Here is a 24,265-nt window from a genome sequence, read left to right as displayed (position 1 = left end):
GATTCCCTCCAGCTGACTGACTCTTCTCAACTCCATAATTTCCCAGGTGTCTAATACAAAGTTGCCAGTATGATGCCTTCATGAACTCAGTATCAGCATTAAAATTATCAATATCGGACCAGGCTCCTACCTGGACTGTGGGTTGGGGCCTGAAACCAGCCTGTGCTTTGGAGGAGGAAAGAGAAAATGATGATAATGATCCATTTTGGACTTAAATAGTGAACCTGTGGATGTGGAGAAGAGTCAGTATGGGACTAGGGTTTTTTTATATGGACTGAGCTCAGGCAGCAACCAATATGTGGACTCCAGCACAGGCTGATTTCCTGATTTCTACCTGGAAGATCCTAGGAAGACAGTTCAGTGGGACTAGCTTGTCAAAGACAAGCTCCTGAGGGCTGTTTCTTTTCAGGCTGGGCGCATTTAATAGCTTGAAATAAGGTAACAGGAGGTGTCAGTCTGTAGGCCTAAACAGGAGGTGGTGTTGGGCAAGGCCCAGATGAGCTCAAGTTTGGGGTCATAGCTGGCAGTGAGATGGGGTCTGATTCTGAGCCTGGCAAGGTACTGTGCCCCATGGACAGGAGTAAGCTGTGAAGGCTCCTTCTCTGCCCTAATTCTGATCCACTGGCTCAGGTGACACTATGATCCTAACCCAAAGGGGCACAAGTTCCCTTCTCCAGCAAAACTTTGACTCCAGAGACTGATTTCAGCAAAGGCAAGGGCAGTGCCCAAGAGGATGCCACTCTTCCGAGATGACAGTCTTCACCCTGAAGTCCTTCACTGCACAGATAACTAACCATGCACCAATAAAAGAAGCCAAACCCAAATATTTGCTCCTTGGTCTCATCACCACAATTACTCTTCAGGAGATCTGTGAGAGTCCTTGCAGCCCTCTGTGGGGACTGGAAAGGCCTCAGCTAGCACTTCCCACACATGGGATGCAGAGGTTAAAAGGGGCTTCTACTTCAGAGCTCAGCAGGGGTTGCTAGGCAGCCCACACATATCAGCCTCTGTTCACTAACATTGGACACCAGTGTTTTACTGGTCAGAGACAATACCAAACAGGAGCCTTTCCCTGGAAGTTGGATGCCTATGGACTACTTTGTGCATGGCACTGAACTTTTCCTATCCATGTATCTCATGTATCTGTGTCCCCCTTCACAGAAATCAAGAGACTATTAAATACAGATCTGTATCACTTACAGGAGCTCTGCTGGCCCATCTGTGAAATTGTTCTCTGCCTATCAAAGGCATGCATAAGAAACAGTCTCCTCCCCCCCTCATACTCCGTTGATGGATTGGGTCTGTCAGCTTGTCAGCTCTCATTGGGCACTGTTTGACATAAGTCCATATCAGGGCAGTGAAAATCTGTTTGCAGTCAGCTCTTCCAATAGCTCCTGCTGGAGAGGGGAGGCTGACCCACTCCAAAAAATGCTGCCTCTGCTGACTACAAAAAGGCCACAGATGATAGTGGTGTTAGAAAACAGCATAAGCCAGGGTGACAACTCTACAGGTTTGTTTAGGGTCTGTTGGGCAGGGGTAGGGTGAAGACTGAGGCCCAGGAAGGGGACCTCATGGCTCCTGGATCCCTCAGACTCTCTGTGGCTTGACACACACAGATGCTGCCACCAAGACCAGTAGCCAGTGACTAAGTAAGAGGAGGTTACACAGCAAAGGTTGTACAGGGACGCAGCTCAGTGGCGTGGGCCCTGGAATACTGTTTTGAGCATCCCTGGCCTCTCAAGTTGCAAATGTCATCTGTCAATCCCAGGCTCACTCCATCCGGAGCAGCTCTGACAGAGGTAGCTGAGAAGGGACATCAGAGGCTAGCTACGCCTGCAGTGCCTCCAAAGGATAGATTTCCATGGTACATCAAGTAGCTGGTCACTCAAAATAGGGTTTCTTGACCCTGCTTTTTTAACATCTAAAAAAATTACACTATCTGATATTTCTGAAAATCCTTCTCAGAATCTTTATAGAAAGCCAGAATCCAAGACATACTGGCTATCACAATGTCATGGGAGGAAAATATTAGATGATTAGGAATATTTACATTGCCATCACAACCCCCACCTCTCCAATTCCCTTCAGTTTGTTCTGACATGGGAAAAATCATGCCAGAATATCTGGATTTCTAGGAAGAAACTGAGATGCTGTGATGGGAGCTGTTCTCCAGCATGGACAGTTCAGAGACTGAGAAGACTGAATCCAGCCCACAGAGGTTCTCAAAGGGAACCATTTTGGTACTAATATTGGTGGGGAAGGAAGGAATTGTGCTGAAAAATTCTCTTATAGGTCCAGTTCCAGCTGCAATTCCACATCCCTCACCTAGCAAGCACTCATTCCCAAAGGCAAATGCTTTGACCCCATTCGGCATTGCAACCCTTGATTGGCAAAACACTTTTATAGATGAGCTTCTCAAATTGCAATTTTGTGCTCTCCTACAAGGTAAGATTTGTTTAAGCCCTGAAAGGAGAAACACTTGATTGATTGGATTTCTGTGCCTAGAAGACGAGATTCCAGATACTATTGAGTTCCACCATACCACATGCTGTGAGATGAGCAAAAAAAGCTACAGCTCAGGACCAAAATGTCACTAGAGCAAACAAGATTTTGAGTCACAGAGAAACTTAGGTTGGAGGGATCTCAGGAGGTGATCTGGTACAACCCTCCACTCAAAGAAGGGCCAACTTAGATCACTTTTTCACATCTGCTTTCTGATGAAATAAACAAAGACAATCATTAACTTACTTCTCACCTATTGTTTCATATCACAGTCATCCATTCTTACACACCTGCACAAACACACACATATAGTCTTTTATCCCCACCCTGAGGTCAAACAATAAACATGAACAGATGCTATGGGGCTTTCCAATTTCTCTAACAAATAGAAAAATAGAAACAAACAAACAAACAAAAACACTAAATCACCCTGCAGTCAGGTATGAAGAGTAAAGAGTCAGAAGGAAGCTGGATGAAGAAAGGAAATAGTGAATGACAAAAAATGTCGCTGGTGGAAACAGGAGGATAAAGAGATGGAGAACACAAGGGGACACTTTGGATCCAATTTAACAAGACCAGCATTAAAAAGCATTGGAAATCTCATAAGCATGGTTTAGTTTTTGTGAGCATTCTAGCTCATCCCTTCAGAGCCAACAGGTATTAACAGTTCAGCTAAGTAGCCATGCTTTGGATACTGAATGGAACCTCTTTGCTTTTGGAGTGCGACCCATGGAGCCTCAGTGGGTGCCAGATGCCCGTTTGGGTCTCTGAGCACAGTATCCGCCCATAGCTATCCTGGGTGTAGGCAGAGGGACCCATGGCAGAAAGGATGCTGGTGCAGAGCTATAGGGGTGAGAGAAAACCGATGGTGAAATTGGGCAGGGAGCTGCAGTTCCCTTCTTCGCACCAGGGCACACAGTGGAAAATGAAGATGGATAAGAGTCCCAGCATGAGCAGTGAGCATATGACCAGGATGCATTTTTGAGTCTGTTTTCCACCTCGCAGCCCTGACCTGTGCACCAGTTTCATCATTATCCATGGCAAAGGTGACAGAGGATTCCCACCCTGGAACAGACCTATGACAGCATGAGTGACTCTCTCCCATCACTGCCAAAATGAACTTCTTTCTGTCTTTGCAGGATTAATGCATGAACCTTTATTGCTCCTATCCAGCCCAGCATCATGGCTGGGGCTAGTCCTATTCAGAGAACTGCCTTTCTGGCATCTAAGCTATTTGCCATAATATTCCCTTAAAGCAGCAATCTCCATATTTTAATTAGACATTGTATTTTTAAGTCTTTTTCCTTTAGCCTTTTCCTTTTCATGCATTTTACATTTGCTGTATCTTAACCTCAGGAAGTATTATTTGTTCTTTGACTATTGAAGAAGGCATGGGAGGGCCAGGCAAGGAAGTCAAGAAATTAATACTGAGTTGGAAAAAACACAGGCAACAGCTCTCAAAGATAAATATGGGGCTGGCAGAAGGACTCAGAAATATATGTAAAGAAGCACAAGACCTTGAGAGCATCCTGCAAAATGCATCAGCACTGGCAGGAGATGAGTGGGAGAAAGGATGCAGCACTTGGTGCATCCCCAGCTCTATGCCACTCAGTGGGGAGACATTTCCCCACTGCACCCACTATGATCCTGAGCTAGGGATGGCAGAGGTATAGTCCTGCCTTTTTCCTTTAACAGCATGGCCCCCCTGCGCACAAATTTATCAAGTCCCTTTTGACCCTGTTGATGCCAGGTGCCTTCACAGTTTCCTGGGACAACAAACTCCAGAAGTTCCCTGCTACCCACTGCGGAAAGAAGTATTTTCTTTCACCTGTTTTCAACAAATCTCTTACTGGTTTCAAAGACTGACGTGTTTTATATAGCAGCAAAATAATTCCCCCATCTTGTTCTCCATGCCCTTCCTGATGATGCACAACAATTTGTTGACTTTGGCTGCCAGTGCATAGTGAGCCAAAAATTTCAGAGATCTGCTGGCAGTGATTTCAATATCTTTTCCCTGAGTTGTAACAGCCTGTTCAGAGGTCGGCAGGGTGTAGGCATGGTTTAGATAACTGTCTATGTTGAAGCTCTTTGCCACCTTTTTGCCCAGTCACTGAGTTTTGTGAGGTTCTTTGAGAGTCACTCATTATCTGCATGGCAGCTGACTACCTGCAGGAGTTTACCATAACCACATATCTGGAGAGTTTGCTCTTCCTTCCTTCCTCGCAGTCACTGATGATAATGTTGAATGTGAGGAGTCATGCTGGGGGAGCTGTGGGCCCCCATGCACAGACCCAGGGTACCCCAGCTCTGACTGGCTCACTGGGGTTGTGCAGCATGCCTGAAGAGCCAGCTTGCTTTTTCAGAAGAGTGCTTCAGGCAAGAGTAAGCCCTGCAGCAAAGGGCTCAGCACTCACTTGGGATTAAAAACAGAACATTTTTTATTAAGGAGGCTGATGTAAAGCTCAGAGCAGCAAGGTGGGGGGAGGATGCATGAAGGGAGTACATGTGATATCCATTCAGTAAAAGAAAAGCAACTGTTACAGAATGCACAAGGTTAATATCAGCTGTTTTTCCTGCCCTAGAGTTTCTTGGTGGTAGGAAGCCCAATTGTCTGGGGTGTTTTCTTCACACACACACACACACACACACCATCATTCTCAGCCTCCCACAGCTGAAAAGAGGAGCAGACATCCAAACCATAGACTAAAGAGAAGAGCTCTGTAGGGAGGAGGGCTTGACTTACAGTTGGACTGATCCTAGACCAGAAATCACCACCCCCTGCAGCTCCAAAGCTGGGCACAGCTTTCCTGGTGTCACCCATTTCCAGCCCCAGAGCAAGCGTGCAGCCAGTCACCGCAAAGCAGAGAGGACCCACAGTCCCCGGGGAAATACATGCAGGTAGGGAACACCCACATCCTCCCCACATCTATCTCCCCTCTCCCCTTCCTATTTTCCCACCTTCTTTCAGCCTAGAGTCTCTCTCCCACTACGACAACTTCTACGTTTCAAGAGACTCAGATCAGCACAGTTCCAAGCTCCCACGTTCCAGCACAGCAGCAGCATCCAAGGCAAGGGCTGAAAGGGGAGCCCTCTCCAGATGAGCACAGTTGCTAATTCCCAGCCTCCACCCCTGTGTAGCTCCCAGCATGGTGACCACCAGATCTTTGGCTCTAGCCTGCCCAGTCAGAACTAGCTCCACTGCTTTCTCATTGGTTTATACTCCAGTTTCCAGGTACTTCTCATCATAAATTGGCCCTACTCTACCTTACCCTCTCTGCAAGGCACAATGCAGCCTCTTTGCACAGTGTTACATGGTCCAGCATCCAAGATCACTGCTAACCACATTTGAAAGGGAGAATCAATAGGGGTAACAAGAAAGTCCATTTTAGCTTCAAGTGACAGCCAGGGAGAGATAACGAAGACAAAGCAGCAAGGGTGGCAAAGTGAGAGAGATGGACAGGCAAGGAAGATGGTGGAAAAAATATATATTTTTATTACCCAGATGTAAATGGATTTGTGGCCTTGCAGCAATTTACAATAGCTGGAAAACCCCACAAAACCCCAAAGGGCATTAGGATGCTGTAGTGTCCCAAAGAGCTGAAAAAGTGGGTTCAGTGCTCAGCTATTGCTCCTTGAGAGTCCTGCTAGATTCACAGCCCTATCAAAGTACTGACCTCAATACTTTCTTCACACCATGACCAGAGGAAGAGAAGAAATCTGCTTCACTGACCACCCTCCTCCTGCTGCGCTGACTCAGCCATGTGCATAATGAGCTAATAATTCAGTCATGCATATTCACCACCCTCTCACTCCAGCCCACATGCTCACCCACCTGCTGCCAGAATAGGCACCCCCCCATTGCCAGAGTCGGTCAGGCATGTTTCTTCTCCCACTCATACAGTCCCACTCAGCTCCATCCACACCCCTGACTGTGTCTGCCTTTAACAATGATCTCAAGCTCTGGGATGGAGCACTGCAAATTTGCATCTCAGCTTTCCCTCTAACCACACATTCGTTACATCACAGCGTGTGACACTGCCACAGAACATGCCCTGAGTTGTTATGAAATTTTGCCTTTTGCAAATCCTTACTTATTTACAGTTACTGGCTGTGCTGGTTTCTAGATGGGCCTCAGGGATGGGAAGGAGGGAGGACGATATAAGCAAGCTATTAAAAATGTGATACCTGTTAGAAACAGAATGGCTACTGCTATCTGCATCACTATCTTTCACTTGAGTGAAGACCAGCTGATGGACCCACTTAGGACTCCATTCCTGGCTATTTTCTATGCCCACATGGTGCTATATGACCCACCAGGAATTTGGTCTCAGATGCTGACTCATCATTTCCAAAGGCTAGTGCTCAAACACTAGTTTCCGGTTTAAAAGGAGTGAGATGAAAAGTGGCTTCAGACTCTAATCAGATATCAAGAGCAGGAAATGCTCTTGTGCAAACAGAGCCATTTACAGTTCAGATCTACTCTGTCATTATTCACAGACCTTCTGTTGCACATCCTCTGCTCTCTCTACTGCCTTCCCCAAGTCTTTCATCAAGATCATCCTTTCCCCCTCCAAAGAGCCCAGTAGCTAAACCTAGTATGCAGGGAACCTCAAGTCTGAAATACCTGCCTATGGGCAGACAAGGATTTCAACCAAGGTCTTCCAGGCAAGGTCCCCTAAATCATATATTCTGATATAGTTTCAATCCCTTCTTCTGAACTAATTTCATATCATATCATAGAAAATACTTAAATATTCCTTGGAACAGCACCTGGAGCCTGAGTCCCCAGTATGCAAGGAAGGGACCCCCATAGCGGGGTATAGTCCCAGCCCCAGTCTGGCTAGGAATAGATGTAGCCATACTGATAATGGAATATGTGTGCCACCCTACAGCAGTTGCTCCTTGAGATGACAGAAGTACCAGGCGGGATTTCCTCCCCAAGTCCTGCAAACTTTTTTTGTGCATAAATAATACCATTCAGTGGGACCAAATCAATCTTTTCTGCTCCAGGGTCTTCCATCCCACTCCCCTGGGATGTAGCCCAGGTCACTCAGGAATGTAAGCAGACAAAGACTGCTCAGACTTTTTTCCCTGGACTCTGGTTCGTGACTTTCATGCTGAGAAACCAGGCACCAGAACTATATTCTTTCACTTATGCCTGCTCACTGATTTCCCCTCACCACTGCTAAAATCACAGAGCCCAATCTTATCTCAGCTGTGCAGATGTAAACCTGCAGTGACTTCACTTAGTTTTCCTCTGCTGCCATTCTTCTGCAGCACTCAGTCTTCCTCATTTAGACACTCTAGTGTTCTGAATTTATACCATGATAATCAGGGGTAGAGCTTGACTCTGTCTCCACTAAGGAAGGTCTGCTGTAAAAGTATGTAGGGAATTGTACATCACGGGGCAAATAGATTCCATATCCCTAAGGGATCCCACCTGAGAAAGAAGCCGTGCTTCCAATTCATCTGATTGTGATAGTTACATGTTCATGCCACTCCAGTACACACATCTTAATTAATCCGCTGATTGTTCCCATATTCTTCCAGATTAGGATACCCTCTCCGAGAAAACATTAGCTTATTAACCCAGTCACACCTTCTGAAGAAGTCCCAGAACAGAACATTGCCTACCCACTAAATACCAAGGTATTCATAATGTTCTGATTTACCAAGAGGCATAGCAAAATCTCTCAGAAGTGTTTGAGTGGAGGAATAACACAGAGACACTTACAGAAGCATCATTAAAACCAGACAAACCTTTCAATCCATTTAGCAAAGTGCCTGAAGGTTGCCTTTTCAGAGAGAGGACACAGAAGTAAATACAGCATACTGAAACTGAATAAATGCAGTGCCACAGGCACCAACCCTCTTGCACATCATTTGAGATGCTGATATTTTTCCTGTTTCTTCTTTTTCCTTCTATCTATACTCATGCGAGGAGGCATCATCATGGCCCTGGAGATTTTTATTTATCCCCAAAAAAGGTATGAAGGGCACAGCAGCTGGGGAAGTTCCCTCCACAGGTGCCCCCCTGTGTGCTGAAAGCCAGCCAGGAAGGACCACTTACATGCCATGGGAAAGCAGTTCACAGTTCAGTCCTGGTCAAGGCCTTGCACCTTCTGCTATGGACAACGCACTGGATCTGAGAAGGCAACTAGCTCAAGAGAGAGACCATGTCAGCTCTGAACCAGGCTGAGACCGCCCTGTTTGTTTCACAAGTCCCACCATATCACTGTTAGTGAGCAGGAATATTTTGTCAATGATAATGGTGGGGTTCAAGGCTGCCTTGCCCATTCCCCAGACTCACAGGGTTTCTGTTTCTGAAATTCCCTCTCTGAGCAGAAAATATTTATCCTGGAGTCCACAGAAGTTATATTTCCCAGTGGGCTTTCTCTGAGGAGCAGAAGCTGCCTGTCCAGTTGAAGCAAATTAACAATCTGTCTCATCATACTGACCCCAAATTAGTCCTCTCTTCCAGTCTGCCACTCTCTGTAACTCATAGCCGTAGCGCTTTAAGTCTGTAACCTCACCATCCTGTTGCATTCCTAGAGGTTTTATACAATAAGTGAGAAAAAAAAGCTGTCATTGTTTCTTTCTTATCAAGGTTTCTCATGTGTGGGGATGATTCATGAACTGCATGAGTTAGAGTGGTTTGGTGAAGGCAGGTCTGCAAAATACAGCCCTGTAGCTGAACACCCATGGCTGAAGCGATGAGGGAGGGAGAGAAGGAGGAGAAACAGAAAGACGGCCTGTGGAGGATTGGATTTTTTCCATTCTTTTGCTTGTTTGTTCTAACCGCTTGGCTGGTTGGTTTTAGTTCCACGCTGGGGACTGGCACTGATTTTCTTTCATTGTGTGACATAGGTTTTTAAATGAATATTAAAGGTGTTGAAAGCCTCGGGTATACACTTTTTAAGAAGCCTTGTTTTTAATTCAAGCTTAAATAAAAAAAATTATTTCTCTACTCACCGACTGAGCCCCCAAGTTTGAGCCCTTATTACAAGGACATGTTCAGCCACTGAGCAGACCTCCCCTGACCTGCTGGAAATGCCTCAGGAAGCCCACAGTCACAGGTGAAATCTGGTATCATCATCTCTTCAGGCTGCCCTCTGCTTCCTGTCCTAAAGCCCTCCTTCCAGTTTCCTCTAGCTATGCCAAATTTTATCTGTTTGGGTTGAAATTTTCCCTACCAGATGTTTACTCCAGCTTCATATTTGAGGAAAATGGAAGTAAAAGAGGTCCAGCCAGTTCCAAGAACAAGCTAGAGGAAAGAAGCTGTTTTACCCATGTTAAGAAAAAAGTGACCTTTTTAAAAAGCTCCAGCAAGCTCTATGCTTTCAAGGGACTTGAATTTTGATGAGAGGGAAAAGAAAATGTTCCTTTCATGTCACACACTGATTTTTGCCATACTTGTGAAAACCTAGACAGGTGGTAAACCTTTGGAAAAACTGCAATTTACACTTGTTCAACAGAGACTTAATAGAGCTTTCCAGCGAAAATCTTTCTAAGAGTCTCTCCTGATTGGGCCTTCTCTAAGCTAAGGGACTTTCTCCGCAAATGAACTCAGGGCAGGTCTGTATCTGGATGAGGAAGCAAGAGAAGGACAACTGTATCTGTTGGGTTTTCAGTCTTCCCTGTTCCAGTCTCCTTCCAGGACACAAATCACTGAGAGAGGAAGTTGACTCATTCAAAAGCAGAGGGCAAGAGCCAGAAAGGGAATCAGGACACACTGAGACAGTGCACTGGGAGAAGAACAAATGTGATTGAAATGCTGTGGGGAAGAAGAAAACTGGGAGGTGCAACACGGGATGGTGACACCTAGACTGTTTGGACAAAGAATCTGGGACCTGCTGGGACAGAGGGCAGGGGAAGACAGATGTGCCAAGGAGCCAGAATGTGAGATATGTGGAAATGGATGGAAACAAGAGACACAGAGTCCAGAAGTGGGGCTAGGATTTTCTGGAGATAAGGACTGGAGCTTAGATGAAAAGCTTGTGAAGTAGGTCCTAAGCTTGCTAGGTAAGACCCAGTCTGGGACGAGGAGCCAGAAGGGCAGAAGAGACAAGGCGAGTTGAAGGAGACAAGACAGAAGAGGTCAGTGATGGAGAGAAATGGCAGAAAAGTCTGTGGCCACTAAACTATGCATTCTGCTAGCACCTGGCCTGCAATTCCAGATTCCTAACTCTGACGTTTCTCTGAGACCAACACAGAACTGAAACCTGCTAGTTATGTGTCTTAACCCTGTCAAGCACTGACAAATGCATGGGATGGCATTCCCCAATGCTACTGAAGCCAGTTACTATTGGCTCAAAGAGTAGCTGTCCAGGTAGGGTCTGCAAGCATCCAGTCTGGCTGCTGATGTATATGGGTATCTGTACAATGCCACATGATGGAATTTCTGGGGATTTCTTTCACATTTTTGAAAAATGTAGGAAACCGTAGGCACATGCACAACAGAATCTACATTGAAAAGATTATTCATAATGAAAAGTCAAGCACTTCAAAATGGGGAAATTCAGAATTAGAGTTGCTCAAGCAATTTGAATGCAGTCCATTTATATAACCACCACGAGTCAGATCTGAATGATATAATCAGCTACTATTTTTCTTACAGGACCCCATCTCATTCAGTGTACCAGATGGTTTGAACGGGGATTCAAACTTAGGTGTTTGAAAAAGTGAGCAGTAATCAAGAGAAAGGCAGAAAATGGCTGGAAAAAACAGGACAATCACATGGTTTGAAAGCTGCACTGGAAAGTTGGATTTCATCCCTACCTCTGCAACCAGGCTTATGGTGATGCCAGTAAAATCTCTTAAACCATATTCTTTGCAAGCAGTCACTAAATCCATGCACCTCGTTTTTTTGGATTCTTGGCAAAAGCTGGACAAACCATTTGCCTCCCTTTTTGGTCTGGTGGCAATTCCAAACAATGTTAAGTACTGTTTTGAGACAAACTGAAACCCTAATTTTTGGCAAATCAATAGGTATGAAGTTTTGACTTTGTTGAAACAAAACATATAGTTCAGCCATAATAGTTCAGCCCACTCTCTTTTGATTCTGAACAACTTCAAACATTTTTATTCAAATAAAAGAAAGAGATATATTGAAATAATAACCAATTTGAATGAGAAATTGCTTCATCTAAACTATACAGAAAAAAATAATTCAAATTAAAATTAAAAAGGAAACATTTTGGAGGCTATTTTGTTTTTCTCCTGGGTAATAGATGATTTCTGCAAAACAAACAATTAAACAGTATACAAACAAACCTCCCATATAGTTGCATGTCACCAAATCTTCAATTTCACATTAAAAACTTATTTCAGTCAAGAATGTTGCCCAGTCCAAGTTAAGATGCTGGGGGTAATTTGAGGAACTGCTGAGCTGAAGTCAAAGAGAAATTTACTTTGAACACAGAAAGCATTCTGTAATGATTAGTATTTTGAATAACGAAATTCTAGGTGTCTCAGATGGGCCATGAAAAATTAATAGACACTTTTGACTTTAATCTTGCTGCATTTTAGCTCTCCGCCTATACAATGGGTTTACATTAAGCAGCTTGTACCCTCTCATCTCACAGGAATAGGTCCATGACGTACTGAGATACTACACTAAGGTTTGCCACAGATAACACCTTGCGATGGAAAATTCTCTCTTCTCGGTAGCCTGTGAAAGCAGGCACAATACCAAGTTTAAGGCTACACATTAAACTAGGAGAAGAAAACATAATACTGAATCACTGCTCAGTCAGGAAATGTCATACATCCTGCATACAGAAGCAGGCAGGGGTCCTGTGTTTAAAGACAGTATGCCGTTCTGAAATCATTGCTCTATAATGTATGGACACAAGAGTGCCAGGTTAAGACTGCAACCTTAATTCTGGCATTTTCTTCCCTTTGAAGTGCTTGCCTTTGCAACCTAAACAATATTTGTCTGACACAGTTGCATGTGCATAATAAATAAAAGGCTCTTGGCTCAGGGGCCTTGGACTTCACAGAACATTACAGCAGTCCCCCTGAGTTTTCCTCCCCAGTTATTTTGCTTCCAGCTTATACCAGTTTTGTAGCACTGTATTAGAGCCAGTAACAGTATGAGATTAGTGTCTTTTCCTGTCTCCCTTCTTTACCACCTGCCCTTCCTCAGATCTGGTTTCTCACCTCCAGCCACCCACCCTTCAGCTTTAACTCCTCCATGCTGACTTTCATTGCACCACTGTTAATTATTTGCTTGGGCATTCATGATCATAGGACTCCAAGCACAGGCAGAGGTCTCACTGTGTTAGAGATGAAGCAGCAAATACGATAGCTGGGGGTTCCCTAGTTTCAGAACAGCACTGCAGTAATATGAGCATTGGCTTTCTGCATCTTCCCCAGTTCTGGTTTGTGCTGCAGAGGTCCTTGTCTCCACCATCTGCTCCTTTGCTACCCACTGCCCAGTAACTACGCTCGTAGAAGGCAGAAGGAAAATCCTTGGTTCATCACATCTGTCTCCAGTTGCAGTATTCAGGCTCTTTCCAAACCCAGATCCTCTAACATCTTCACTGCTATCCAGCTTCTGTGGTCTCAGAGTCTTTATCCATATCTTTTCACCCAAACAGAGGCTGAACCATCCCTTACTTTTCACCTGAAGAGGACAAAATCTCTGGCTACTTCTGGGATAAAAATCCCTTCAGAGAACTTCTGGAATAGTTTTGTTCTTTCTCCTTCAGCCAAGAAGCAAAATGTGCCCAAAACCTCATGCAAGGATGCATGCAACATGTTCATGCCAAATGAAACAAAACCATCATCTAATTCTCAGGATCAAAAAGCTGTAGAGACAATGATACCTCTTCTGTTTTTAGCCACCTCCAAATTTATCTCCAGATGATAAGATTGGAAGAGAAGAGTTTTCAATGACCAAACACTTTTTCAGACCTGCTCTGGTGGTGTCATTCACACATGCTGATGATATTCACAAAAAAAAAAAAAGACTAGAGAAAAATATTTCCAAGCCTTTGGTGGTCTCTGAGGCTTCTTGAAAGGTCTGCTTAGCTCTCAGTTACGACCTCCTTGCCTCTAGCAAGACGTTCCCATTGTCTCACGGGCCCATGCCTTTGTCCTTTCCCATTAAGTTAATGCCATACTGCCAGCTGGGGCAATACAGGCAGCCCTAAGACTCTATTCCTTAGCACTGGTTAGGAGTTTCCCAACGATATGATTCTTGGCTGGAATTGGGCTGATTCTTCAAGCCTGAAATGATTAGGGTGGGAGTAGGGGACTGATGCATCAAAGACAATGCATACTGAACAAAAATAATTTGGAAATTGCCCAAAGAAGAGACTAGTTCCAAAATAAGAAGAGTTCAAGTCTTCTTTTCTAATTTTGATTTTTTTTTATATTTCTAGTAAGAATACTTTTCAAAAGTTGTAAAGATCAAAACAATACAGAAAGACCAAGCCAGTCCAAAACAGACATGTGGACAATCCTCTTCTCCCTGGGATCATCACAGTCAGAGCAAGATTCCTCCTTCACTTACATCCTGTTTTGTTGCAAGTTACTTTCTTCCTTCTTGTTTCTTATTCCATCTCCCCTTTCCTCCCTCTCTCCTGGCTCTCCCTGGTGAACAGTGAGCCACAAGAAGCATTCCTGGGCTAGAAATTAACATATTAATGAAGACAGAGCCTTGAAGAACGGTTGAGAGATGGGGAGAAACACAGATATGAGGCAGGCAGAAAAAAAAATAACAAAGGGAAGATATAATGAAGAAGGGACACAGAGGCAAAGCATAAAGGGAGAAAAAAGGCCTTTCTCAGGAACTTGTGCTACTTCAAACACTTCCATGGGAAGAAGAGATGAAAGAGAGGAAAGAATAGAGTGGAGAAAATGGGGTGGTTCTTCTATTTTAAAACAGGATTTAATTTTTTTGTAAAAGAGAATCACCTATTAAAAGAAGGATGAGAAAGATGGAGGATGGGAGCAAGGGAGGGACACATGGGAGTAAGAGCCACACAAAGGGGACATGTCTGATAACAAGGAGAGTGGGCTCATCTCTGGCTGTTTGCAAATCACCATGAGTGTGGAGGCACAGATATGTCAGTGTACAAACTTAGGGCTTAGCTCTATGGGTTATTGCATCCCCCGCAACCCTTCTATTCTCTCCTTCCTCAATGTACTTCTGCAAGCCTGCCCCAAAATTATATCGAAAAGGGGAAAAATGTCAATTAGCAAAGACTGCTGTTGGTCTGGCAGGCACACAAGAGTCCCACTTGCAACCCCTCTCATCGCTCTCTCAGGCAAACAGTGGGAAACCCATTAGGATCAGTGGGATGAGGAGGAAGTTACAAAATTGCCAGTGAGTTCAAAAATCTAAGCACTTGTTCAGTCATTTGTTCCTTACTTGACTACCCACCACTAACATCCTTGGTTAGATGCATTGCAGAAGTATATATTTTAAATTCACTCTTACCCACTGCCACTCCCAAGCCTGCTAACAAGGCAGGAGGCAAAAAAGGATTCCTGGCACAAAGAAAGAACGGGAGGAAGCAGCATCTTTAGCAAGGAAATATTGCAAAACCAAGACACTCAAGGACTTGACTAGAAAAGCAAGCTTTTTGGCATAGGTCTTCATCAGTAACGCTGTGAGATGCTACCTGAGAGTCTTTCCTATAAGCCAGACCTCCCTCAGTTTATCATCATCTTTCATAGTCCCACCAGAAAGGGCCACCACGGAAATTGTTCCACTGATTCCTAGTGGTGCCTCTCCAGTTCTTGGATACTTCCCACACCCAAATAAATGTGCACCTCTCCCTTATTCCTTCTCCCAGGCTAGGTAGCCTGTCATAGGTGCTAGCAAACAGCCTCCCAGGCACCTCATTATGGCACTGCTTTACTCAGAGCAACCTCACCACCTGAAGTGCTGAGGGCTCACTGCCTCTTGCAGCACCCACCTTCAGGCCTAAAGGTTGCATGAATGTTGCTGTGCCTGTGTTTATGTCCTTTAGCAGTCCCACAGCTCCTTTCCTCTGGATCACAGTACCTTCTCTAACAGTGAGGGAAGAAGGATCAAGGACTGTTTCTCGCTCAACCATCTCTAAATGAGATCCTTACAAGCCTCCACACAATTTTTCTAAGGCTTTAAAAAGCTTCCAGGATGAGCTTCTATCATAAATACAGCAAATTTATATGTCTTCTTTCCATTGACTTCTCCTCAGGCAATGACAAAAGGGTGCAGGAATTCACTGGTCTAGGATTCCCTACTGTCCAGCTTTAACAGAATAGGTATAGTCGAGGTCACAACATTTATGCAGCTCTCTGGCTTTCAGTGCTGCTGCTCTATTTTGTGGCAACTGAAAAGGTAGACTACAGACCGTGCAGAAAAATAAAGGTCAGTGCCACCCACAGCCCACCCACTCAAGGAACCAGCTACGTGCCAGTTCAGGAGAGATCAGGAATAGCCTGTGTTCCCTTCACAATGAAGGCCATAAAACCAGGCCCAATGACACTTCATTTCCCCAAGTGCTCCTCCTTCTGCACCACATCCTCACACTCCTTTTCTGTCTTTCCCTGTCAGTGCCTTTCTCCAGGGAAAGTGCTTCCACTCTGCCAACTGTCGGCTGTGATGAAGGTGTCAGAACTGGTGCAGCTGAGTGCAGAGATGTAGGATCCCTTCTCCGGGTTTTGTGGTGGTCCCGAAGTGGATGGGAAAAAGGAAGGCAATTGACCACCTGAATCACAGTGCAAACCAACCTGATTGCAAATGGAAAATGGTGCATACCTCTCACCCATGTGCTTGAGCTGCTCCTCCACTCTGCTAGTGCTAAGCCTACCTCCTGAATGACTAAACACAGTGTACTGGCTTACATGATACTTCCAGTGCCACCCACTGTTGACAGTGCCATGCTCTTCTCGTTCTCTTCCCTCGCTCTGCCAAACTTTCTTGTTAAGCAGTTTCACAGAACTATAATAAACTATCCCAAATCAATTTCATAGCATTGCTAAGTTTGCGCCTTCATCAATTCAAACTTGAGCTTTCCATGAAAAATTGCTTGGAGAAATAAATACAAATCAGTAATTTGTTTTAAGCAAACTTCTTGCTCTAGCCAGTCAAACTGGAGCCTTTCCCAGAACTAGCATCTTTCCATAGCAATGAGAAAAACTGTGAGTTGGCACCTTCTCCAGGGTACTTGTTTCATCTCACCAGTAGTCTCATATTGACAAAAGGCAAGACCTCCTCCTCCTCCTCACAGCTAAATTAATACCAAAATAGATCTGCAAGTAGAGCCCCCCTCCACCCCAAGCCATCTCAACACCAAGGAAAGAAAAGGAAAAGGAAGCTGAGAAGAGGAAGAGGACAGCAGCAGCAGCAGAGAACAGCAGAACATGCAAAACCCTGAAAGGTTGGTCCTGCTGCATCTCCTGAAACTGGGCAAGCCAAGGGGCTGGAGAGCTCAACACCACATGCTCTCTCCAGAGCAGCTATTTGACAAGGATACGTATAATGCATACTGAAGAGCAGTTACTAGATCTTCAGATATATTCAGAGGTGGTAAACGTCTACACTTTGCACCTCAAAGTCTGCATCGTCCCTTGGTGATGCTGGAGAGCATTTCTTCATGGCTTAAGAAGCAGCAAGTACCCTTCTGAGTTCTCACTATACCACATGTTAGCACTTTGATACAGGACGGCAGTGTCAGCATCTTCAAGAATGGGGTGGAAAGCATTTCTTGCAGTAGTCTGTGCTTGAGGTATCTCCTGTCATTCAAAGTGCTTTATCTGCCAGTGTCCCATTATTTTTAAAGGGGAAGAGAGCTATAAAAAACACATCCTTTTTGTGGGACCATCTTTTATTTTATAGCATCTATCACCCATGTGGCTTCCTAGAGCTTCATTACACTCAACCCTTTTGCTCCCCACCTCGTTCTAGTTATCACTGCCTATGCCCAGTGGCAGGGTCAGAGCAGTCTTACTGGACTTCTCTCTCTGCCCAGGGCTGAGTTTCCAGGAAAATAATCAGTGTAGAATCTGGATACATCTGCCCAACACATGTCATCACCTTGTGATAAAGGAGGTCTCTCAAAGCACATATCATCTGCTGGTGGAATCTGCATGCTGGAAAAGCTGCCAGCCTCCTTCCTGAAACCACTTCTGGGCCTGCGGGCTGGCTGCTCTGCACAGGCACATGAGAAGCATGTGTGGTGCTGCTGCTAATCTCTTGTGCTTATTAAAACAGCCCTAATGTCCTGGCCAAAATCCACCTCTAGCAATTATATTCTGCCAGCTGAAATTTCTCTTGCAGCTCCAGCGAGGTGTGGTGTTCATCTCTGCTTTGTACTGTGTGCTGTTAAACAGTTGCACTATTTCACCCCTGAGATGACTGAGTTTCAGTGGTGAATTAAGCCATGCCTTTCTACTTTGTGAAATGCTTTGGAATTGCAGATAAAAGATACTATAGCCTGTCATAAATAAATGCAAGATGCTGACACTGCTACTGGAGGTAGCCATCTTGCTGAAAAATTATTTTATTTGTGACACTAATAATACAGTGAAGAACACTGGGTGTTCTGACACTGAAAACTCATTTCCATCTCATTTTAATACTGCTTCAAAAATATAGGAAAAAAAAAAAAACAGTGTCAAGTCAGCATTTGTGGTTTTTAACCACCATCAGGCCCCAGAGATACACTGGTTTTCAGCCTAATGTGGCAGCTCTCTTCCACACTGACCACATCACCAGTGGGAGAACTTTTCATCCAATTAGCTGCCACCTCCCCAGATCCTCACAAAGAGCAACCTTAAGTTCACCTAGTCTGTTTTTCAAGCATTTTTCATGGTACATTACTGCAGAGAAAAGCTTTAATCACCTTACAATCTTTACTCAATCCAGACAGGTGTGGAGACCTGTTAAGTGTGGTATAGCAAGCTCAGAAATCTCTCCACAGGGGTGGAAAAGAACTTTCTTTGTACGTAAATGGCTGGCAGCATTCAGTCTGACTGATCATCTCAAGGGCACTATGGTTAGATTTTCATATTCATTTTATATTAAGGTGCTTGCAGGCTTGAGTAGGGACATTTTTACTACTTAAATCAGGAGAGAATACACTGCAGGAATAATAGAATAGGTAGTGTACTGGACAAGCTGACAGGTCTCTGCCATTTCTAGTTTCCATTTCACTATTTCATTCACATTTAAACATTCTAAATATCAATAATTCTAGATCATTTTTCATTGAAATACTTCGTGAAATTTAGTTTATAGTGAGTGTAGACAAAAAAAAATATTACACTAAGGTAACATACACCACCTTCAAAAGTTTATACTTACTTCAAAATCAATTTTTCTAACCTAAAAAAAGCTGGCATCTTGAGTTGAACATTACATACCAGTCTTTGAAGTTTGAAAGTGAAGCTAGCTTTGAGTTACTTGTCCACACCAACAAAAAACACACTGTTGAATAATTGTTTGGAAGCAGAGCAAATGCATGTATTTCACACTCTCATAACTCAAAATTGGATGAACAAGACTTTTTGCTCAGATTTTCCAAAATGTTCACCTTTAGACTGAGAATGAAAATAAATTTTGCAACATGAAACAAAACATTTAAAAATATATAGCTATTCAAAAATAGGCCAATAGAGAGGGATATGAATTACATACAGATGTCTGGATTCCTCACAGTTAACAAGTTTTTGAAGCCACAATTCTGTTTGGTCCATTAGAGATGAGTATTCAGCTGTCCCACAGATATGCAGATCCACATTTTCCCAAAACGTGGATGCAAGACTCAAGTACATCCTTAAAGCAATAATTCTGAGAGGAATTTCATCAGCAGCATCCAGTCAATAGTACTCGAAGCCTCAATTCAACAAAATACTTAACCACAAGCTTAGCTTTAAATGTGCACAATGATTTCTTAGACTAAGTACATACAGCAAAGACCACTTCACCCGCCCCTAAATTGCAGGTGCCTCTAGAGAGGAACAGGCCAGCTGTTTTACAGGGTTTAAGAACATTGTACAATCGTATAGGACAGAAGGTGGAAAAGAATATCACATCTAAAGTTAAACTCTAGGGATGGTTTTAAGACAGCAGAATGTAACAAAGGACACACCACAGTTAATGTCTTGACTCTTTGCCAAAAAAGGCCACCTAATTTTTTTTTTTTTTTCTTTCCTTTAGTCATGTATTTCTTCTATTTAGATCATGAATGCTGTCCCAGCTCTCCCACACACCTCTAGGACGGAGCCACTAGGCGGCGTACTGGGCTGGTGCCTTATTAAACCACATTTTGAACTGAAATTGCATCAAAGAAAGCTGCTCCAGAGTTGCACAGGGAGCCATAGCAACGCAGCCGTTCCTATTTTTAAAAACTTGAAAGATAGTAAGAACATTAAGTCTGAGGAGAAAAAAAAAAATCTTTCTATCCAAAAAAAGTATGCATGTATTCCTTACAGGATCTAGTGGTGAAACTGCAAATGGCTAACCTTTGATTTACAGGGTGCAAGTTCAGAAAATACCCACAACTCCAACAAGTCAGTCCCTGAAGGAAGGAGGCTATTTCCCACCATCCCTCTGCTATGCTGCTAAAGCAGGTTGTCAAATTCCCTGGGGTACTTCATAGCCCACAGGACTGCAATTGTATTTTACGACCAGAGGCAGATGCAGCTCTAGCTGACACTAACCATAGCCAGAGCTGGGTTTATGGTTTCCCTCCTTGAGCTTCCTTGAGCTCCACCATAGAGGAAGGAGTTTGGTTCACTTTTCATGAACAGTAGGGAGAGAGCCTGAGTGTACAAGTTAAAGCATATTGTCCCCAGCAAGTGAAGTTGACACAGTATTAGCACTAATTGGACTTGGCTGTGGAACAGATGTCTCAGAGGGCTGGAAGCAGAACATGGACATTTTTCCATCTCGAAAATGATGGTGCATACCAAAATTCATTCTCAGCTGGTAGATTTTGGTGATCTTTATGAAATGGCTCTGTCCTCTAATCAAGAGAAAGTCCTTGCCTAAAATTCATCACTTCACTTGAACCATCCCACCTTATCTTAACCACAAAGAGAATCAAAAATTCAGCTGTCCCCACAGAACAAGTGTCTTCTCTCTGCATCAGAGAAAGCCTCACCCTGCAAGACCAAAGCATCCTGTGGGAAATGCTGAAGAACAAAGCAGCCAGCCTTTCTGCTATCTTCTTTCCCCCATCATATATTCCCTTTCAGAAGCCAGGGGTCTTCAGTGTCCTACCAGTGTGCTGAGGTGGATTTTAGACCCCTCCCTGGATGAAAGCTGTGCCTCCCACTGCCTTAACCCAAGCACTGGGTTTAGGGGCTGGACAAAGTAAGGAGGACAGACAGACACAGACCTTGCCATTCTGTGTTGGGCACCATCAGCAGCCCACCCTAATTGGGAAGGTTTGGGTCAAGAGGCATTGCAAAGGTGCCCTCAGCATCCCCCACACCTGCGAGTGCACTCCAGGAGGGAAGGGATCAGAGAAGATGAACAAGAGAAAATCAACACTGCCCCAGGACACAGCAAACAGATCTATTCCCCCCTCTACCACCCGCTGGGCTGTACCTGTTCACTGCATGACAGGGGAGAGGAGTAACCAATAACCCCATGGTTACTAACACAGCACCTTTCACCAGAACTGAATAAACATGACAGAGAGAACCAAATGCAGTTATATGCACACAAGATAAATAAAATGCAAAAGGAGATGTAGGACAGAAAAAAAAGAAAGTGATGGCTGTATGCGAGCCACAGAGAATGAGGTGCTGTACAACAAGGGTCGCAGGGAGTCAGAGAGACCCTGACTGACATGGGAGGCACTGGCCAGCCCCAGCTTCCAGCTGCCGCTGGAGCAGTGACAGGAACAAGCAGATTTCAGCAGCAGGGATCTCTAATCTGTTAGCAGTGCTCACTCCACGTGCTGCCAGCTAGCACCAACCTGACGGCAGCCGGACACACCAACCAGCAGGAACATAATGAGCTGCTAACAAGACACCAGCTTAAAGGCTTTGAAAGGTCAAAAGTTACATATGCTCCCTCACCCTCCAAGCTTCTGAAAAGGGCAATTTCTGTATCCACAGGAACACACTGTTTATATCTTCTCTCCTTTCCTCCCAGGAGTTAAGGAACAAGTCCAAATGTAGTGCCTTCCACCACTGGAGCAGCACTGGCTTTAAGGACTGGAGCATAGCTTCCTAGATGCTTGGCAAGCAGCTAGATGTGGCCTCCCAAAAGTCAGTGAGATCTCAGTACTGTCCAGAGCTCATGTTTGTTAGCAAGAGATTCACTCACCAGTCTTATCAATAGAAAAAAGAGCATCTGTGTCACACTTTCTCCATTCATGGTTTAAACTCCTTTCCTGACCTTTGTTTGTGGCTCATTCAGCTGTAAGACAGTACAAAGCAGCTCCAGGTTGGGAGAGGCCCTGGAAATGAGGAAGACTCCAGAGGAGAACAGGCACTGCAGAGGGCACTGCTCTCAGCACTGATCTGGGAAAAGCAGGTTCAGGATGCTGTGGGCATGGTGCTGCTCCTGGCCAGCAGGGCACAAGGCCCTGAAGGAGACAAGGGCGCTGCACACTTTCACAGAAACATATGTACCCTAGGGTCTTGAGTGTCATCCAGGGGAGCAATATATTCATACAATCCTGTTGCAGGTACCTCCTCTCCTCTCACTGACTCACCATTCAGCTGTCCGAAACCCCAGTGATTCCTAATTACCACTAGGGCAATGTGGCACTGTGAGAACAGAGCTTTCCCTGACTGTTTCAGGCAAAATAGTTTCCAACTGTTCATCAAGGGCTCTTTCACATTTCTTAACTGCTTGGCATGGAAAGCTCCAGATGAAAGTTAGTTTCTCCCCCAAAGTGGAAGTATTATATATGTTCAGACAATGAACCGGGCTAGCTTGCCAGCTGTTTTCATATTTGTGAAATTTGAGGTGCAGAACTGAACCTACCTTTGTTCCACTTTTAATGTATTTCTTTGCAAAACCAGTACAATTCCACATTTATATTTTCATTCCAAAGCAAATGCTTCACTGCACTTTTTATTAAAATGAAATCTGGTGTGTGCAGCCTGGTGTTAAATGAGAGACTATTAAAGCCAATCAGTGTAGAACTCATTAGTTACCCTACAACAACAGACTAGTAGTTATGGCCCAGCATTCACAAGCAGCCATGACAACCAGTAGGAAGAACCAGGGTCTCATGGAAGGCTATAATAAAACACAGCTTATGTAGCCCAATGACTGCAAATATCCATACAAAACTGCTGAGCTTCAAATGATATGTGCCAGAAATCATATTCTTTTCTCATGACTCATCCCTGAGTTCCACTCAAGAATGCCTCTGTCATTTATTTATTTCTTCCTATTTCTAAAATGTAATGAGAGGCACCCATCCTGAGCTCAAGGAATTCTGTCCCATCAATTAAAGTAACAAGCAGAAGGCTGCCCATAAGCAAAGCCATCTCAGTCCACTCACTCCTCAGCAGCCACGGTGAAGGGAGCATAGATGGATTTTGCAGAAAGCCTAGAAGGTTAGCAAAGTCTCCCGTGGAAGAGCAAAGAGAAACGAATTCCAGATCTGAGGAAAACCTTGTTAGAAACTCCTTCCTAACCTCTGTAATCATCTCATCCAGCAGAGGAGAGCACAGAGAGTAGTGATTTGCTGGATGTCCAGGAGAAGACTGGCCATTGAGATAACTATGAACTGGGTAGACTAGAATATTCAAACTCTTGCACAGATTTCTCTCTGGGACAATAGAGGAATAAATGAACAAGTACTTATTAATTTTAGATATTTGGACTCCAAATGGCCACCTAAGCCTACTATCAGCAAAATGGAGATAAATCCCTCACTAGAGGAAAACTTCTTCAAGAAACATTAAAAAGGAAAACTAACAATACTTGTAAAACAAGCCTTTCTTAAAGTGTCATTTTCCTATTAGTTAACAGAGTTATCTCACCAGTGGGCTAATTTCTAGGACAAAAGCTGCAATATTCAATAGTCAAGATCATAATTCTCAGTTCCAATCTAACACAGAGAAGCAACAGTTTCAAGATAGACAAGAAACAGTTGCTATGAGACCATTATTAATATGACAAGATGCAGACCAAACACCTTCATCAGTAAGAAATGACATTTAGATAAAAGTCCATCCTGATTCTTTCTGTGCTTGCAGCCATTAGATCAAACAAAACTTTGTTTGCACAAGCACTTGTAAAAACAAAAAGTGTCAATGTAAGAAAGGGTAGAGTCATGGAGAAACCAAGCTTGCTTTCTAAACCTCTGCAACATTCAGTTCATTTCTCCTTACTCCATCATACACACAGATCAACCACCAACTGAGACCACATGGAGCAAGATCATTTGATTTTAGTTGCATCCAGCTAAAATAAAAAAAAGCAAGAAGTGGTCAGGGTTCAAAGGCAGACCTTGGGAAATGACCAATTCACAGTCTTACTATATAATGTGCCCCAGCTGAACTAAATTATACACTTTTTTTCAGTTGGTTATGTCACTCTCCAAAGAATAAAATGGGAAAATTTCTTTATCACACTACCTCCCAGCTATGGATTTCAAGCAAATTGGACCACTTTGGATTAGCTTCAAGAGTTTCTGGAACACCAGCTACATGGTGATGTGTTATCTGAGGTCACACACACTTTGCAGTCTCCCCAGACACAAGCCCACGTACATACATTTCTCTATTCTGTGCAGGCATGCTGAGGGAGAACTGCAAGCTGCAGATGGCTGAATATAGTATTGCTGGG

At 44.0% G+C, this 24,265-nt stretch overlaps 1 protein-coding gene across 1 annotated transcript in view; it reads right to left on the bottom strand.

Moving 5' to 3' along the window:
* Positions 1 to 24,265, bottom strand: part of GRIN2B (glutamate ionotropic receptor NMDA type subunit 2B) — a 171,380-nt gene that overhangs the window by 94,643 nt on the left and 52,472 nt on the right. The gene's annotated exons all lie outside the window — the stretch shown is intronic.

Source organism: Apteryx rowi, unplaced genomic scaffold, assembly GCF_003343035.1.
Source record: "Apteryx rowi isolate R43461 unplaced genomic scaffold, aptRow1 scaffold_590, whole genome shotgun sequence".
NCBI lineage: Eukaryota > Metazoa > Chordata > Aves > Apterygiformes > Apterygidae > Apteryx > Apteryx rowi.
Note: the sequence above shows the minus strand (reverse complement) of the source record. Positions and strands in the feature narration are given on the sequence as shown.